Raw genomic sequence first — 19,124 nt, forward strand, 5'->3', positions numbered from 1 at the left:
CTATAGTGTCTAATTAGGAGTTATTGCATGACCTGTAGTAATTATAAAACGTGTGTAATACATTTTGACACATCTAGTTTGATTTGACATCCACATTGCACTCATAATAACTATAGTGTCTAATTCGGAGTTATTACATGACCTGTAGTAATTATAAAACGTGTGTAATACATTTTGACACTTATTTTATAGTTCGTTGACTATCAAGTACTATTTGACATTCATAGTAAAAGATCTATCAAATAAGTGTCAATACCCATTTCATACGTTTATAATCACTACATGCCATGTAATAACTACAACTTAGACAATGACAGTTTACTGTAGATTCAATATGGACGTAAAATCAATCTAGACTTTACTTGAGAATGACAATAAACCCGAAACAGCTGTTGCAAAAAATATTAAACTTACTGCAGCTTGTTTGGATCTTTCCTTCCACAATGTCGTGCCATGGCGTATAGTATGCTGCGGGGTCTACTGAACGACACAAGTTTCCTTCTTTGCCCATATGATCTTGTATTCCGTCTCTAATACTCTTATTCTCGACTCGATTGTCTTATATACTTCCTGTGTTGATAGCTTACGGAGTCACTACAGTATATCCTATTATACCCAATCTGTAGTTATTTATGCACCCTGTATGCTTTTAAACATTTTCATTTCTTTTCACCAATGTGGAATATGTACTGCGTACCAAATGTCATACCTCAAAATGAAGCAGGCTGCAATTTGGAGCTTTTGCGCTGGAGTGTTTGCAGATGCAATAATTGAGCTGTAGAACTCTCATTTGCAGGGGACTGAAATACTAAAATATATTTTGCGAATAATTACATTTACAGTTTTTACCATCACTGACTACAACGGTTATCTCGCATGGCAACATAAAATTTTTCATTGTTGCAGGTGGAAACACAATACGTGAAGGAGCTGCCGCCACAAGTGTCCACGTGAAAATTTACGTCAGAGAGTGTAAGTAACGCATGACTGGTTTCTTCTAAAAGTTTGGTTGTTTGCAATATAGCTCCTCTGGCTCGTGTTCAGCGAATTCAATACTGTTCTTCTTTTAAAAGAGATTCATTTGGTCAACCACAAATCTCATAATTCAGTAGCTTTATTTCAAAGTCAGGATATGAATTTCTGTCTTTTTAAATAATCAAGTTGAGCTTCGTCGATTAACGTCACGCATGTTCCTGAGGGCTCGTTTTTGTTTTAAACAAATTTTTCCTGCACGCAATGACTTCTTGCAAAATATTATCCCATATGACGCCAAAGAAGGGTGTTTGCGACGTCTGAGAAGTTAGCTGGCAGAGCTTCTTATCGTTTGATAGAAGACGTTTGTTTACCAGACCCGGCATACAGCCCACAACGAGTGGCATACGCTGTCCATGTCTATATTTTCAATCATCATAAAGATTTTACACTTGAAAGACAAGTCATTTGATTCAGACGTGGAAAGTATGTACTATGAGAGCAAAAGTATCCGTACAACCCCAAAAACACACATTTTTCATACTAGATGCATTGTGCTGCCCATTACAGGGATGTTATTGTCGTGTAGCCACTCCGCCACAGGCCTTCACAGGCCGTGCATTATGAACAGGTGCTCTATCTTGTTGAAACATGCAATCGTCATCCCCAAATTGCTCTTCAAAAGTATACACTATGAGAGCAAAAGTATCCGGACAACCCCAAAAACATACGTTTTCATAGTAGGTGCATTGTGCTGCCCCTACGCCAGGTAATCCATACCAGCGATATCAGTGGTCATTAGACATCGTGAGAGAGCAGAATGGGGCACTCCGCGGAACTCACGAACTTCGAACGTGGTCAGGTGATTGGGTGTCACTTGTGTCGCACCTCTGTATGCGAGATTTCCACACTCCTAAACATCCATAGGTCCACTGTTTCTGATGTGATAGTGAAGTGGAAACGTGAAGGGACACGTACAGCACAAAAGCGTACAGGCCACCTCGTCTGTTAACTGACTGAGACCACCGACAGTTGAAGAGGGTCGTAATGTGTAATAGGCAGACCTCTATCAACGCCAACACACAGGAATTCCAAACTGCATCACGATCCACTGCAAGTACTATGACAGGTGGGAGGTGAGAAAACTTGGATTTCATGGTCGAGCGGCTGCTCGTAAGCCACACATCACGCCGATAAATGTCAAACGACCCCTCGCTTGGTGTAAGGAGCATAAACATTGAGCGATTGAACAGTGGAAAAACGTTGTGTGGGGTGAAGAATCACGATACACAATGTGGCGATCCGATGGCAGGGCGTGGGTATGGCGAATGAACGATGGACGTCATCTGTCAGCGAGTGTATTGCCAACAGTAAAACCCGGTCGAACAGAAGTATTCGGAGATACAGTGGCAGAAATTATGGAGAGCGGTCCATCTTCCCTCTCTCCCTATGGCGGCCGTAGACTTCCGGCATAAGAAGTCACCCCTCATTCTGCCAAAGGACTTGTCAAAGAGAGCGGAGGAGCGGACAGAGGTTCGGGGTACTCTCATGTCCTTGGGGTGGGAAACTGCCCCTAAAGACGAAAGAATCAGCAATGATCAGAGCACGAGGATGCAGAAGGCAGTGGAAACCACTGCATTAAAGACACGTAATGTGTATCCACAGGACATGTGGCCTGTAATTGAAGAAGTGTCATGATGATCTCTCCATTGGAAAAAGATTCCGGAATAGTACCCCATTCGGATATCCGGGAATGAACTGACAAGGGGCAGGTTAGCACGAGAAAAAGACTGAATAATCAACGAAAGGATAACGTACTAAGAATCGGGGCGTGAAATGTCAGAAGCTTGAACCCGGTAGGGAAACTGGAAAATCTGAAAAGTCAAATGCAAAGGCTCAATCTAGATATAGTAGGGGTCAGTGAAGTGAAGTGGAAAGAAGACAAGGATTTCTGGTCAGATAAGTATAGGGTAATATCAACAGCAGCAAAAAATGGTATAACGGGAATAGGATTCGTTACGAATAGGAAGGCGGGATACAGAATGTGTTACTGTGAACCCTTCAGTGTTAGGGTTGTTCCTATCAGAACCGACAGCAAACCAACACCGACAACGATAGTTCAGGTATACCTGCCGACCTCGCAAGCTGAAGATGAAGAGATAGAGAAAGTGTATGACGGTATTGAAAGCGTAATACAGTATATAAAGGGATATGAAAATCTAATAGTTATGGGAGACTGAAATGCAATTGTAGGGGAAAGAGTAGAAGAAAAGGTTACAGGACAATATGGGCCTGGGATAAGGAATGAGAGAGGAGAGAGACTAATTGAGTTCTGTAACAAGTTTCGGCTAATAATAGCGAATAATCTGTTCAGGAATCACAAGAGGAGGAGGTATACTTGGAAAAGGCCGGGTGATGCGGGAAGATTTCAGTTAGATTGTAAAATCGTCAGGCAGAGATTCCGAAATCAGATACTGGATTGTAAGGCGAACCCAGGAGCAGATATAGCCTCACATCACAATATAGTAGTGATCAAGAGTGGGCTGAAGTTTAAGAATCAATACGCAAAGAAATGGGATACGGAAGTACTAAGGAATGACGAGATACGGTTGAAGTTCTCTAAGGCTGTAGATACAGCAATAAGGAATAGCTAAGTAGACAGTACAGCTGAAGAAAAAAGGACCTCTGTAAAAAGGGCCATCACAGAAGTTGGGAAGGAAAACATAGGTACAAAGAAGGTAACTGCGAAGAAACCATGGGTAACAGAAGAAATACTTCAATTGATCGATGAAAGGATAAATTACAAAAATGTTCTGGGAAACTCAGGAATACAGAAATACAAATCGCTGAGGAATGAAATACGAAGTGAGGGAAGCTAAGACGAAATGGCTACAGGAAAAATGTGAAGACATCGAAAAAGAAATGATTGTCGGAAGGACAGACTTAGCATATAGGAAAGTCAAAACAACCTTTCGTGACATTAAAAGCAAGAGTGATAATATTAAGAGTGCAACGGGAATTCCATTGTTAAATGCAAAGGAGAGAGAGGATAGGTGGAAAGAATACATTGAAAGCCTGTATGAGTACGAGGGGGGAAGGTTTGTCTGATGTAATAGAAGAAGAAACAGGAGTCGATTTATAAGAGATAGGTGATCCAGTATTAGAGTCAGAATTTAAAAGAGCTTTGGAGAACTTACGATCAAATAAGGCAGACGGGATAGATAACATTCCATCAGAATTTCTAAAATCATTGGGGGAAGTGGCAACAAAACGACTATTCACGTTGGTGTGTAGAATGTATAAGTCTGGCGACATACCATTAGACTTTCGGAAAAGCATCATCCACACAATTCTGAAAACTGCAAGAGCTGACAAGTGCGAGAATTATCGCAAATCAAAATCTCATGCATCCAAGTTGCTGACAAAAATAATATACTAGGAAAGGTAAAGGCACCAGAGAGGCAATTCTGACGTTGCGATTGATAATGGAAGCAAGATAAAGAAAAATCAAGACACGTTCATAGGATTTGTCGAACTGGAAGCGTTCGCCAATGTAAAACGGTGCAAGATGTTCGAAATTTTGAGAAAAACAGGGGTGAGCTAGAGGGAGAGACTAATAACACACAACATGTACAAGAGCCAAGAGGAATAATAAGAGTGGACGACCAAGAACGGAGTTCTCGTATTAAAAAAGGTGCAGACAAGAATCTAGCCTTTCACCCCTACTGATCAATCTGTACGTGGAGGAAGCAATGATGGAAATAAAAGAAAGGTTCAGAAGTGGAATTCAAATTCTGCGTGAAATGATATCAATGATACGATACACTGATGATATTTCTATCCTGAGTGAAAGTGAAGAAGAATTACATGCTCTGCCGAACTGAATGAACACTCTAATTAGTACAGAGTATGGATTGAGAGTAAACCAATGAAGGACGAAGGTAATGAGAGGTAGTAGAAATAAAAACAGCGGGAAACTTAACATCAGGATCGATGGTCACAAAGTAGATGAAGTTAAGAAATTCTGCTATATAGGCAGTAAAATAACCAATGACGGACGGAGCAAGGAGGACATCAAAAGCAGACTAGCAATGACAAAAAGGGCATTGCTGGCCAAGAGTACTAGTACCAAACACAGGTCTTACTTTGGGGAAGAAATTTCTGAGAATATAAGTTTGGAGCACAGCATTGTATGGTAGTGAAACATAGGCTATTAAGAGAATCGAAGCATTTGAGATGTGGTGCTACAGACGAATGTTGAAAACTAGGTGGACTGATAAGGTAAGGAATGAGGAGGTTTTGCGCAGAATCAGAGAAGAAAGGAATATGTGGAAAACACTGATAAGGAGAAGGGACAGGATGATAGGACATCTGTTAAGACAGGAGGGAATGACTTCCATGATACTACAGGGAGCTGTAGAGGACAAAAACTGTAGAGGAACACAGAGATTGCAGTACATCCAGCAAATAATTGAGAACGTAGGTTGCAAGTGCTACTCTGAGATGAAGAGGTTAGCACAGGAGAAGAATTCGTGGCGGGCTGCATCAAACCAGTCACAAGACTGATGACCAAAAGAAAAAATTATGTAAAAGGAAACAAACCATAGCTCTTCCTCAACACTGGGCGTTGCATGAAAGTCGTTATGAGCACTGTCTTTTGGGGTGTGACCCCAGACACACAGTACAAAAACGAAATTGCAAATATCTACTGAAGCGCCAGAGAAAATGCGCTTGACGCCTCTTAGGAGAGACGCCCTGTAGAGAGAAGAACGCTAGGAACCGGTTTACCACAGCTACTTCGTTCTGGTGTTTGGTTCTCTCCGAAACAGTAACACGTGTTACAGTATGGAGTGTGTCTTCCTCTCTGAAAAAGGTAAAAGAAAAGCGACTGAATGTGGCAGGCCTGTCTGCCAAAGACCTGTTTAAGGTGGCCGTCAGAAAGGCCGCTCAGGCATCTTTTTAATCTCCAAGACACTCACAGCTGTCTTTCTTTTGTGAAAAATGTTGTAGTTATTCAAGAAGGTCATTTTGCGAATCTGTTTCCTTGAAATTCCAGATATGATTGTAACCGTAACTTGTCGAAACTGCGTTTGGCATTCGCTATAAACTGATATGCGGTATCCCATCGATACCTGCCAACCCCACTTGATGATGTTTTAGACTGTCTGGCGCACACTGAAGTAGCCGAAATAAACTACAATCAATTTTACGCCGCTGTTTCCCACGGGAAGGTTTATGCTAGTCGAGATTCTTCCGATAATTATGATTAATGTTGAATAGTTGGTTTTAAAGTACTAAACGTCGTGGACATCTGCCCCTTCGAATCCTTTCGGTTTCTCAATCACCAATGCCCACTTTTGCGTCGTTATAACTTACAGCTAGTAGTAAGAATCGGGGTACACTAAATAGTGATTAGTTGTCGTTTTGTTTAACTCGGAGGATTTTTTCACTGTTTCTACAACAGACTGAAGAGGCAACTCAGTACATGCATACACTGGTGAACTACTGATAACTATTTGGGTCGAACATAGCTCCAGATAAGCAAAAATGGGATACGTGAACAAGTATGTGCCACACGTCTTTTGCTGCAGTGTTTGTATTCTGTTCTTCCATCCGTGTACGACTGGCTAGTCCTCCGTATCTTATTATATTACTCGTATGTCGTGTCAAATAATATTTCTCACCCACATACCTCTTTTTAGAATTCAGCTTGTACTCCGTCTCTAATGACCTCGTTGTCGTCGGGGCGTTAAATACTAATCTCCTCCTCCTATAGCATTCACGACCCATGAGAACATTTGCTGCCCGGAATAGGGAAAGAAAAGCTACAGTTAATTCACTAAGCCAAGAGGGCATAATAATACTGTTACATCCAACTAGAATAGTAAGCCCACGTAAGCGAGCTTAGAGACAACAGAGTCGACGAAAGGAGCGTGAGCGTGAGCGTAAAGAAAATATTCATGGCTCAGCAACTGTTGGCAAAATTCTTGTACATCAAGTGAATGCAAGGAAGACGCTTCGTAGTATAAGGCCACACCCCCAACTAACGTGCAATGTAAACGTGTAGTGTTGACCAGAGTGACTACTTTTGCGTGCCGGCCGGAGTGGCCGTGCGGTTCTAGGCTCTACAGTCTGGACCCGAGCGACCGCTGCGGTCGCAGGTTCGAATCCTGCCTCGGGCATGCATGTGTGTCATGTCCTTAGGTTAGTTAGGTTTAATTAGTTCTAAGTTCTAGGCGACTGATGATCTCAGAAGTTAAGTCGCATAGTGCTCAAAGCCATTTGACCCATTTTTGAACTTTTGCGTCTTGCTTATCCCATATGAAGCACATAGGGAAAGTGTACAACGCACATAAATTTATTCTGATCCCATCTAAGTTGTCCGCCTCTGAATCTCAGTGGTCAGCGAGTCTGGCTGCATTGCGGAGGACCCGGGTTCGATTTCCAGTGCTGCCAGGGACTTTTCCTCGGTGGGAGGACTTTAACGGGATGCACTCAGTCTCGTGATGCCAACTGAGGAGATACTTGAGAGAGAAGTAGCAGCTCCAGCTTAAAAAATGCCGACAACGACCGGGAGAGCGGTGTGCTCACCCCACGCTCCACCGTACCACATTTGAATGACGCCATTCGCAGAGGATGACACGGCGGTCGGTCGACCCCGATTGGTCCGTCAGAGCCAGAGCGCGGAGTTTTGCTTTTTTTTTACATCTAGACCAATGGTGCGTGAGACTGTTCAACATAGTGAGCCCCACAGACCTACATAGTGTAAGATTTGACCAGCTGGCCAAGCGAATACCTACAAATGAGGCCACTTGGAAACTAGAGCCCTTCGCATAAGTCACCACGAAAAGACTCCGCTGCTAGTCAGGTATCGGCTTATTGTAAATTATACAATAACAACTGGACAGATGCGTAGCCATCCGTGCCACCCTGTTCTATTCCACAATTTACTTGGACCATTCCAGAGCTAGTTGACCAACCGAAGTTCAACTGGAGTTACTGAGGAATAACTTTTAACTTTCCCTACTCGATTGCTTGTACAGATCCTCTCTTCATACTCCTCCTTTGTGTGTATCTCGCTAGGTCCTGATGCTGTGGAACTAATATATTAATATATCCTGGAGAAATATTAGGATGGAGAACTTGGCTCCTGCTTTCTCAGGAATGTAACTGAGACGTATGCACTTGACTTTTACAGATGGCACTTCCTGCCGGTTGAATTTTTAAGTCGGTTCCTGTGATGTGAACTGGTTCGAGTCCCTTACCGACAGGAAGTTCTAGCTCCTCAAGTACAAACCATACTTTATGCAGTATCTCCACGAACATAAGTAGTACGTCACGATGTATGATTCATTCTTATGAGCCGGAATTTTTAGTTATTATTTATTTACCTCATTTCCTCCACTGTAGCCCGCCTAGCGGCGGACAAATCGCCACTCTTTAGCAAAATCAGAATACAATTTTACGAATTTAGTATAAAATATTTTAGAGGTAAAACAGGTGATGATGATTTAATGTACTTTCATCTTTAGGAGCATCATAGGAGGTCTTCTGGTAACTACGGATAGGGATTCCGTTGTGGAATAATATTTAGCGGATATTATATGTAAAGGGATGTATTATGTATACGTGGAAAAAAAAATTAGCAGTGGGGTGTGGATGTGAGCAGATGAGTGGGATGGCAGCTTCACAAGGAAAGGATGAACTGGAACTTCCATTTACCGAGTGAAGTGGCGTCGTGGTTAGCACACTCAACACACGTTGGGAGAACGACGGTTCAAATCTCCGACTCACCCTGATTTAAATATTCCTGATTTCCCTAAATCGCTCAAGGTAAATACCGGGATGATTTCCTTGGACAGGGCACGTCCGCTTCCCATGTCCATCCTTTCCTAATGCGAACTTTTGCTCCCTCTCTAACAATCTCGTTACTGACGGGACGGTAAACTTTAATTTACCTGTCTACCTGCTACCTTGGAACCTTCATTTGGTATGGAAAGATATTGGCGGGGTAAGTTAGTGTTGTAAGGAAGGGTACATCAAAGGAATGAATTTGTGATCTGGTAGGGAGAGGCAACTGAAATTCCATTAGGAAAGAGTATGGAGCATAATTCCAATCCCAAAGAAGGCAGGTGTTGACAGATGTGAAAATTACCGAACTATCACTTTAATAAGCCACGGCTGCAAAATACTGACACGAATTCCTTACAGACGAATGGAAAAACTGGTACAAGCCGACCTCAGGGAAGATCAGTTTGTATTACGTAAAAATGTTGGAACACGTGAGGCAATACTGACCCTACGACTTATCTTAGAAAATAGATTAAGGAAAGGCAAACCTACGTTTTTAGCATTTGCAAGCTTAGAGAAAGCTTTTGACAATGTTGACTGGAATACTCTCTTTCAAATTCTGAAGGAGGCAGAGGAAATATACAGGGAGCGAAAGGCTATTTACAATTTGTACAGAAAACAAATGGCAGTTACAAGAGTCGAGGGGCATGAAAGGGAAGCAGTGGTGGGAAGGGAGTGAGACATGGTTGTAGCCTCTCCCCGATGTTATTCAATCTGTATATTGAGCAAGCAGTAAAGGAAACAAGAGAAAAATTCGGAGTAGCAATTAAAATCCATGGAGAAGAAATAAAAGCTTTGAGGTTCGCCGATGAATGACATTGCAATTCTGTCAGAGACAGCAAAGGACTTGGAAGAGCAGCTGAACGGAATGGACAGTGTCTTGAAAGGAGGATATAAAATGAACATCAACAAAAGCAAAACGAGGATAATGGAGTGCAGTCGAATTAAATCGGGTAATGCTACGGGAATTAGATTAGGAAATGAGACGCTTAAAGTAGTAAATGAGTTTTGCTATTTGGGGAGCAAAATAACTGATGATGGTCGAAGTAGAGAGGATATAAAATGTAGACTGGCAATGGCAAGGAAAGCGTTTCTGAAGAAGAAAAATTTGTTAACATCGAGTACAGATTTAAGTGTTGGGAAATCGTTTCTGAAAGTATTTGTAAGGTGTTGTATGGAATTGAAACGTGGACGATAAATAGTTTAGACAAGAAGAGAATAGAAGCTTTCGAAACGTGGTACTACAGAAGAATGCTGAAGATTAGATGGGTAGATCAGATAACTAATGATGTGGTATTGAATAGGATTGGAGAGAAGAGAAATTTGTGGCACAACTTGACTAGAAGAAGGGATCGATTGATAGGGTATATTATGAGGCATCAAGGGGTCACCAATTTACTATTGGAGGGCAGCGTGGAGGGTAAAAATCGTAGAGGGAGACCAAGAGATGAATAGACGAAACAGATTCAGAAGAATGTAGGTTGCAGTAGGTACTGGGAGATGAAGCAGGTTGCACAGGATAGAGTAGCATGGAAAGCCGCATCAAACCAGTCTCAGGACTGAAGACCACGACAACGACAACAATGGAGAATATAGAGATGAAGGGAACATGGGATGTGTTGATAGAGGCGGGGCTGGTTCTCAGGGTGAGGGAAACTGTAGTTTGCTGGAAATAAGCTTGCGGAAGGGGTAGGAGGGACGTAGGTGTTGTTTGTATTTGAGAGGGAATGTAAACTAAGTAAACTGGTGCAGGATACGAATGGGAGAAAACTGTCGGGCACAAAAAGCGAGGCAGACGTCACGTTGTTCCAGGACTGCACGGAAGGGATAAAACTTTGGGGAAACGGAGGTTCATGTTACACTGACACTGGTAAGGACGGAGTGAATCATGGTTTTATAAGTACTGACGAAGGTTATGGGGTTTAAATCCTATTTTCGACCGGGTAGAGGTTACAATCTGCTGTGGGCTTTGATTTGGATGATTAGTGGGTGAGGATTAGAGAATAGTTTTTGGTCCAGTGTTAGCCCAAGGTATTTCAGTGTTTTTGTTTGGTAGACTAAACATTTGTGGATTTTCAGAGAATGAAAAAATTCGAGCGTACGGAATATCAGACCAGCTGTGTAACGGGACTGAAGAATTTGTTACAAACAGAACTCTGCATTTCATTCTCAGCCGAGAGAAAACTTCAGAAGTAACAATAGCTTCAGGTGTACCCCAAGAGTGTGTTATAGTATTATTCCTTCTGGCGGTACGTATAACATCGAAAGTTAAATGAGGCTTTTCACGGATCTACGTCTACACACACTCCGCAAGCCAGCGTGTGGTACATGGCGGAAGCTACTTTATACCACTACTAATGTACTTCCAACATTTACTTTCAAAGGAGCGACGGAAAAAAGACTGTCTATATGCCTCCATAAGAGCGCTAATTTCCCTTATATTGTCTTCGCGGTCCCTACGCGAAATGTAAGTTGGAGGCAGTCGAATCGTTCTGTAGTCAGCTGCAAATGCCGGTTCTCTAAATTTTCTCAATAGCGGTTCGCGAAAAGAATGTCCACTTCGCTCCAGGAACTGTTGTCTGAGTTCACGAAGTAATAAAGTTGATCAAACACATCGGTAACAAATCTAGCAGCACGCCTCTGAATTTGTTTCTATGTCTTCCTTCAATCCGACTTGGTTGGGTTTTCAAACACTCGAGCAGTACTCAAGAATGGGGCGTACTAGTGATCTGCACGCGGTCTCCTTTAATGTGAGCTATGTTTTCCTAAAATTCTCCAAATAAAACAAAGTCGGCTGTTCGGCTTTCCTATCATCGTCATCTGCTCGTTACATGTCATAGTGCTTTGCAACGTTACGTCTACATAATTAATAGATTTAACTGTGTCTAGCAGCAGACCACAGATACTTTATTCAAATTGTTTTTCCTGCTAATCTGCATTAACTTACATTTTTCTACATTCAGTGCTAGCTGCCACTCATCACACCACATAGAACGTCTGTCTAAGTCTTCCTCTGCTCTTCTTGTATCAGCGGAAGCAGGTACATCCTTAAAATATCTTGGAGTACGCATACAGAACGATTTAAAGAGGAGCGAGAACATAAAACTAATCGCTGGTAAGGCAGATGGCAAACAACGGTTCTTTGGAAGAATCCCCAGGAAATGCAGTCCGCTCAAAAAGGAGGTAGCTTACAAAACTCTCCTTCGACCAACAACCGAACATTGTTCGTCAGTCCAGGATCTGTACCAGATAGAATTGATAGAGGAAATGGAGAGGGACCGAAGAAGAGCAGCGCATTACAGGTTCATTTAGTAAACGTGAAAGCGTGACGGACATGCTGAAGTAACTCTAGTGGCAGACGAGACAAGAGAGGCGTTCTGAATCACGATGTAATTTATCGTTGAAGTTCCGAGTGCGTAACTTTCTAGAACAATCAACCAATATTTTGCTTTATCCTACTTACATCTCGCGAAAAGTCCATGAAAGTAGGACTGACGGTGTTACATAAAGTACCCTTCTCTACACACCGTAAGGTGGTTTGTGGAATATAAACGTAGATGTAGATATAGGTGTAGAAAGCCCTCTGGGCCTGAACGCTCAGGTGATTTTTCCTACAACTATTGGTCATGTTTTGAAGGCTTGATGGACAGATACCACTGACTGTACCAGGAGGTGAAGTTGTCGAGTTCTTGGATTGGTCGTTGAGATCAATGAATGGTAGAGTGGATTGAAAGGATGACAATGTCGTTAGGAAGTACACAGGTGGTGGTGGTTTTGACACAGGTTTTGTATGTGAGACAGAAGAGCGTTGATAGGAAGGATCCTGGAGTACACAGGTAGTAGGTGTTGTTCATTGTTACGTATGACGTGGAACACTTTTCCCTTTTTCGTTTCGGAGGACCTGGTGATTTCCACTCTGTACTGTCTCATTTTCCTGTTCAGGATCGTGATGATGCAGCCGTGACTCATCACCGGTGAAAACCGATTCCAGAAACGCATCCCCTACATCAGCAGAGAGACGCAGCACCTCACGGCTTTTCTCTACACACACGGCCTTTTGTTCGGGAGTCAACAGACCTGTCACCCAGCAGACACAATCACGGGGCATACGTAGTTGATCACACACAATGATAAAGACACTGGTATATGAAACTATCAGCGCTTCACTGGGGATACGTGATGTTGTCCGCCGATCCTCCCGGACAATCGCCAGTCGCTGTGACCGAGTGCTTCTAGGCGCTTCAGTCCGGAACCGCGCTGCTGTTACGGTCGGAGGTTCAAATCCTGCCTCGGGCATGGAAGTGTGTGATGTCCTTAGGTTAGTTAGGTTTAAGTAGTTCTAAGTCTAGGGGACTGATGACCTCCGATGTTGAGTCCCATGGTGCTTAGAGCCATTTGTACCATTTTTGAACGGACGATCGAAGCAGCTGTGTTGTTCACTTCAGTCACAGCAGAAGCAGGAACACCAGGTCCACCTTGCTGAGCACAGACAAGCCGGCCTTCTTTGGAGTCCTTGAACCACCCTCGCTGCAAACTCTTCGTAAGTTTGAGTTAAGCGAATACAAAATTTTATTGCGCCGTACTTCTCCCTCGCGTTAGTTTCATTGTTAGGTATGCGAAATGCAAAGAGCGTCTACAAAACGGAGCGTTACTATCAACCTACCGATACGAGAGGGTTGCCGCCTGTGGGCATAACATTTAAGGTCCATCTCTTTTCAAATATTCATGGTACATCACGGAAGCTACAAGAAAAAATCAGTCTCCGTCTTTGTTAATCAGACCTCATAGAAGCTGTGGCGAATGCAGCATTGTTTATAGCAGCGATGTACAGTCACACGTTCGGGACAGGTGGGCAGGGCATTACTGATAAGCGACAACGAGCGGCGGGTTGCTACAGACAGACAGAGTCCTTTACGTTTCTATTGTCCCGGCCACGTGTGGCTGACAGCTGATCCTCTTAGCGCCGCCCGCAATCAACAGAACGGATGCCACGGCGGCTTCCTCTCTGGGTTGCGAGTAGCAGTCCTTTGCGTCACGCCGCGGGCTGCGCTACTCAGGTACGTGTGCCTCCCTGCTGGCCTCTTTCGTTGTCTCTGTAGTGAGACAGGCTACCATGTCAAGGCAACAATGATGATATTAATAGTTGCACCGTTGTTTGCCTTAATGATGTAACCTGTATGTGTCCTAAGATCCGATGATGGCGGCTTTAGTTTCGCCGAAACCCGTAATCATGGAATAAAAAGAATTCCTGCGATCTTGGCTACCAATTTACTATTTTACAAGCATCTAGATCGCTCCCACATGAGCACAATGTGCTCCCTACAAGACTCACACAGGATACGTTAGAATGGAGAGTTGCATCAGCCGTAGCGTGTGAAACTATGGAATAAGAGTAACAATACTGGAGACCCCGCCAAAGTCGGAGACGAATTACGACTAAATTCATAAAATATATTCGGCTCTTCGTGTCACTAGCAAATTGCTCCGCGGAGACTAAGAAATTGGAGGAATACGAAAACTACCGACTCGGCCCCAGTGCGGCACGAATTGCATGGAAATTTGGAAGTTTGTGATAAGGTCTTATGGGACCAAACTGTTGAAGTCATCGGTCCCTAAGCTTACACACTACTTAATCTAACTTAAACTAACTTACGATAAGGACGGCACACACACCCGTGCCCGAGGGAGGACTCGAACCTCCGACGGGGGGGAGCCGCGGCGAATTGCATGCTGAGGGAGGGGGAGGGAAATCATGGTATTAACTAAACGTTTCAGGCAGTAACGAAGCGTATTTGCAGTCTCGTGCTATACTCATCACTTAGTAACGAGTGAACACAATATGCAACAGCTATAATGTGGAGAGAATCAAAAAGCGATGTTCTCCGTCCAAATGTATTCGTCTGCTACGTATCAAGCATCCGGCCAGTGAAAGACTGTGACTGGAACAGCGATGTGTACTATTTCGCCCGAGTGAGAGCATAGTTAAGGGCGACTTTAGTTTCGCCGAAACCGGTAATCATGGAACAAAAAGAATTCCTGTGATCTTGGCTACCAGTTTATTTTTTTACTGTGTGTAGTTTATTGTTTTACTGTGTGAGTCTCTCCATCTCTCCTTTACTGCTTCAACATACGCCCGCTTGAACCTGCTTGCTGAAGTCAAGCCTTGGTCTTCCTCTACAATTTTTACCCCTGTCACTTTCCTCCATTTCCAGATTAACAATTCTTTGAGTCTTCAGGGTGTGTCCTGTCAAGCTATTACTTAATTTAATCAAGTAATGCCATTAATGGTTCTGCCTCCGATTCGATTCAGTAGTTCTTCATAGGTTAATCGATCTGCTCAACTAACCTCCACCGTCCCTCTGCACACCACAATTCACAAGCATCTCTATCCTTCTACTCTGGACTATTTAGTATCCACCATTCACTTCCTTATAAGACTACATTCCAAGGAAACTACTTCCAGTAACTTTACATTCACTGATGAGTCAAAATACATCGCTCTGCAAAAGTTAAAGACGAGCTAGATAAACCAACATAACGAATCAACTACTTGGTGGAAATGAACGAAAGTGCGGAGGCTTGTCGCCAGAGGTCTCTCAGTCGTACACAGAGTTAGACGTCACATGACGCGAGGTAACCGTGGCTCTAGCACCGAATGCAGGTGGCACCGCAGTACGAGGCAGTCGAAGGAACTGGAGAAGACAGTGTGTCTCAATCAGCAACAAGTTACGGTACACTGTGGTGGTGGTCTTTAGTACAACATGGCCCAGAGCCAACATTTCGTTGACCTCACGCAGAAACAATTATAGTGAAACTGAAAGAAGGATGAAGTGTGATGAGTGTGGCCCGGGAGGTTGGTATTGCTCACAACATTGTTTCACGTTCATGGAGATCGTTCCTAACCACAGGCACTGCTGCCCGAAGGCGAGGAAGTGGTCCACCATGGTCAGCTGCAGCAGCAGATGATTGTTAACTTGTGCGACAGGCAAGAAGAGCCCCACTTGAAACAGCAGTTGAAACTGCAGTCACATTTAACAGGACTGTAAGGCACACAATCCCATACTCCACAGGGCCACGTGGATTGTATGTGGGCAGTCTCCTTGCCCGACGTCCAATACGTTTGATCTATTGACACCCGCGTGTCGGCGATACCGTCTGCCATGATGACACGTTCAAAGGACTGGACCAAATAGGGACAGAATCGCGTGCCGTCCTCGGATGAGAGGAAATTCAATCTCAGTACTGAGTTTGGGAGTATCTTCACATGGCGAGAGATGGGAACAAGTGAGACACCCACGAACATTGTCGAACATGTTCGTTTTGGCGATCCAAGTGTTATGATGTGGGGAGGCATATTGTTGCAGTGGAGTGCTGGCCTCCGAATCTTTTAACGCGTTACACTCAGCGTTCAATGTTATTGTGACGCTGTACTCCTTTCCCAAAAGCGTTTTTTTCAGATTTCCATTCGGCCATGACTTCATATTTATGGGTGGCAATGCGCGACCACATCAAACAGCGCAGGAGGAGGAGTTCTTGGAAGAGCACGTTCCCCCCCAACTTAAATCCCATTGAGCGCGTTCCCCCAACCTAAATCCCATCGAGCACGTTCCCCCAACTGAAATCCCATCGAGCACATTCCTCCACCTTAAATCGAGCACGTCCCCCCCCCCCCCCCAACTTAAATCCATCGAGCACATTCCCTCCAACTTAAATCCCATCGAGCACGTTCCCCCAACTTAAATCCCAACGAGCACGTTCCCCCAACTTAAATCCCATCGAGCACGTTCCCCCAACTTAAATCCCTTCGAGCATGTTCCCCCAACTTAAATCCCGTTGAGCATGTGTGGGATGCACTGGGGATACGTACTGCAGCACGCCTACATGCATCAACGACCATCCAGCAGTTGTCAACTGTGCTGGTGGAGTAATGGACCGCCCTACCACAAGAACCTCTATCCAACCACGTGGTCAGCACGGAATGACGTAGAGCATCTATTGCCGCCCGTGGTGATGACACACACTTGCATCTGCAACCGAGTCAACACAACAGGCGTTTGTGCTGGCAATGGTGCGACCAACAACGGATACAGACAACCGAATGGAACGACATTGTTTTTACCCAATTCTGCCTGCGCCACCACGATGGTAGGGTTATAGTCTAGAGACGCAGTGCCTTATGCATTGCCTTACTGGTCTTGCATCTGGTATTATGATTTGGGGTGGTATTGAATTTGGATTCCATTCCCATCCGCCCAGTGCTGATTTCCGGTACACTAAACAGCCAGCGTTACATCTCAGAAGTGTTGGAGACTGCTGTCCTTCCATAACTTGGGAGCTTACCGTCAGCCACATTGCAACAGGATAGTATGCGATCACACTTGGCAAGCAACGCTCAGAATTCTTCTTCGCCCATCGCACTGCCTTGCTGCCTTGGCCTCCTTGTTCTCCCGATCTATCGCCTACGATCGAAAACGTCTGGTCGGTGATTGCGAGACGACTGGTCCAGGATACATCACCCACTGTTACACCAGATAAGTTTTGGCAGTATGTACAAGCAGCATGGACTGCTATATCCCGACAACACATGCAAAGCTTCTTTGATTCATTGCCGGAGTATGTAGCAACGGTTATAGCCAGCAATGGCGGAAACACTCAGTAGTGATTGTATCGTCTGCCTCACTTCACATGGGACTGTATTTTCAATCACGTGATTTTTGTACAAAGTGTTACCTCCCACATCACTCTGGCTGTGATTATAAATGCAAAATCAAATAGGGGTAATGCAGGAGTAGGTTTAATAACGAATAAGAAAATAGAAATGCAGATAAGTTACTATGAACTGCACAGTGAACGCATTGTCATAACCTATAAAAACACAAAGCCAACACCCTCAACAGTATAGCAAGTAGCTTCGCATATGATGAAGAGATTGAAGAAATGCATGTTGTGATAAAATGAATTATTCCGTACATAATATTTAAAAGAAATTTAGGTGCTAACCTAATAAAGAAACTGGTAATGTGAAAGACAATACATAATCAAACCCAGAAATTCAAGTAACTCCACACTGTTCAGGGATTAATGACAGGAAGTGGATATAGGATCAACCCTACTTTGCTGGGATCTTAGATGCGTAATCAAAATTGCAACAACCAAATATGTAAGATATAATTATAAATTAGTTTTCATTAATTTTCATCTATCCGTTTCCTGTACTTTGCTCATAATTCGATTTCAGAATAGGCATATACGATCAGCGCGATGTATATCATTATGCACAAGAACTTTTCCTATCTCCCTCACAAGGAGGGGTTGGACATATTGTGCCATCATTCTATTTTCCGTCTGTGCTACGGTTCCGTGCTTCACTTACCTATGCTATATCTGAGACGTAACCAAGGCAGAGCCCTACCTCTGTCTGAACGATGCAAATGCTGTGTTTGACCACATTTATGTCACAGTTGAGTACTTCATCCAAAACTGTGCTCTGTTAACTCCGGTCCTCCAATTAAGACATTTTAGCTGATCGGTTTCCCATTTATTGACGTGACGTTAACAAACGAATAGAAACTTAAAGTCAATTTAGCGTATGTGTCGACGGCTGTGTCAACGGGAAGCTAACGTAAAAGTAGGTTGGGAGATCTCAGTGGTAACTCGCATTTCAAACACGATTTCTGACGTAAACACAAGACGGTTTTTCCATCGATTTCAGTATTCTGCGTCGAATGCGATTTTACTAAACGATTATCCGTTTTTTTTAAACTTAAATAACTTTTATATTATGATTTAGCATTTTCTTGATGGATTGACAAACGACAAATTATAGGTATTGTGCTCTGTTCACATCCACAAGCTACGTTTATTCTGCAATTTGAGTAGTCCTGTCTTGATTTAATCATAGTTTGATCTGTAATTAAAATGCAAGCCTGCAAAGTGATGAATTCATTTCGCTGCTCGTGCACTCAAGGTGACAAAATAATTTGCACGAGTTTCCACGGTAAAAGCGTTGCGCGGTGAACCGGGACAACCCCGCAGAAGGCGGGGCTTTCTATATCTGGCTCCGGTTACCGGGCAAAGCGCCCCGGGGAAGAACCGGTTTGTGGGCACATCCATCGCCTTTTCTGATGCAACAGGGTCACTGCGAAAGTGGGCGGAAGTAGAGCAGAGTCACTTCCAGGACTCTGTGCACTAGTGCTGCCGGCTTTGAGAAACTAGCGCGAGGGAGTAATGGTAGACAGAGCCCGTACAAACCTGTGTACATCTGAAATCCCCTGTGAGTGGGTAACGGCTTCTGGTCCAGC

At 43.7% G+C, this 19,124-nt stretch overlaps 1 protein-coding gene across 1 annotated transcript in view; it reads left to right on the plus strand.

Annotated features, from left to right (window-relative positions):
- LOC126174249 (protein scarlet-like) overlaps nt 1–19,124 on the plus strand; it is a 341,327-nt gene that overhangs the window by 196,382 nt on the left and 125,821 nt on the right. The window contains exon 2 of the mRNA XM_049921020.1: nt 907–972. The gene's annotated coding sequence lies outside the window, so the exon portion shown is untranslated. The remainder of the gene's footprint in view (nt 1–906; nt 973–19,124) is intronic.

The sequence above is a fragment of the Schistocerca cancellata genome, chromosome 1 (genome assembly GCF_023864275.1).
Source record: "Schistocerca cancellata isolate TAMUIC-IGC-003103 chromosome 1, iqSchCanc2.1, whole genome shotgun sequence".
Taxonomy (NCBI): Eukaryota; Metazoa; Arthropoda; class Insecta; order Orthoptera; family Acrididae; genus Schistocerca; species Schistocerca cancellata.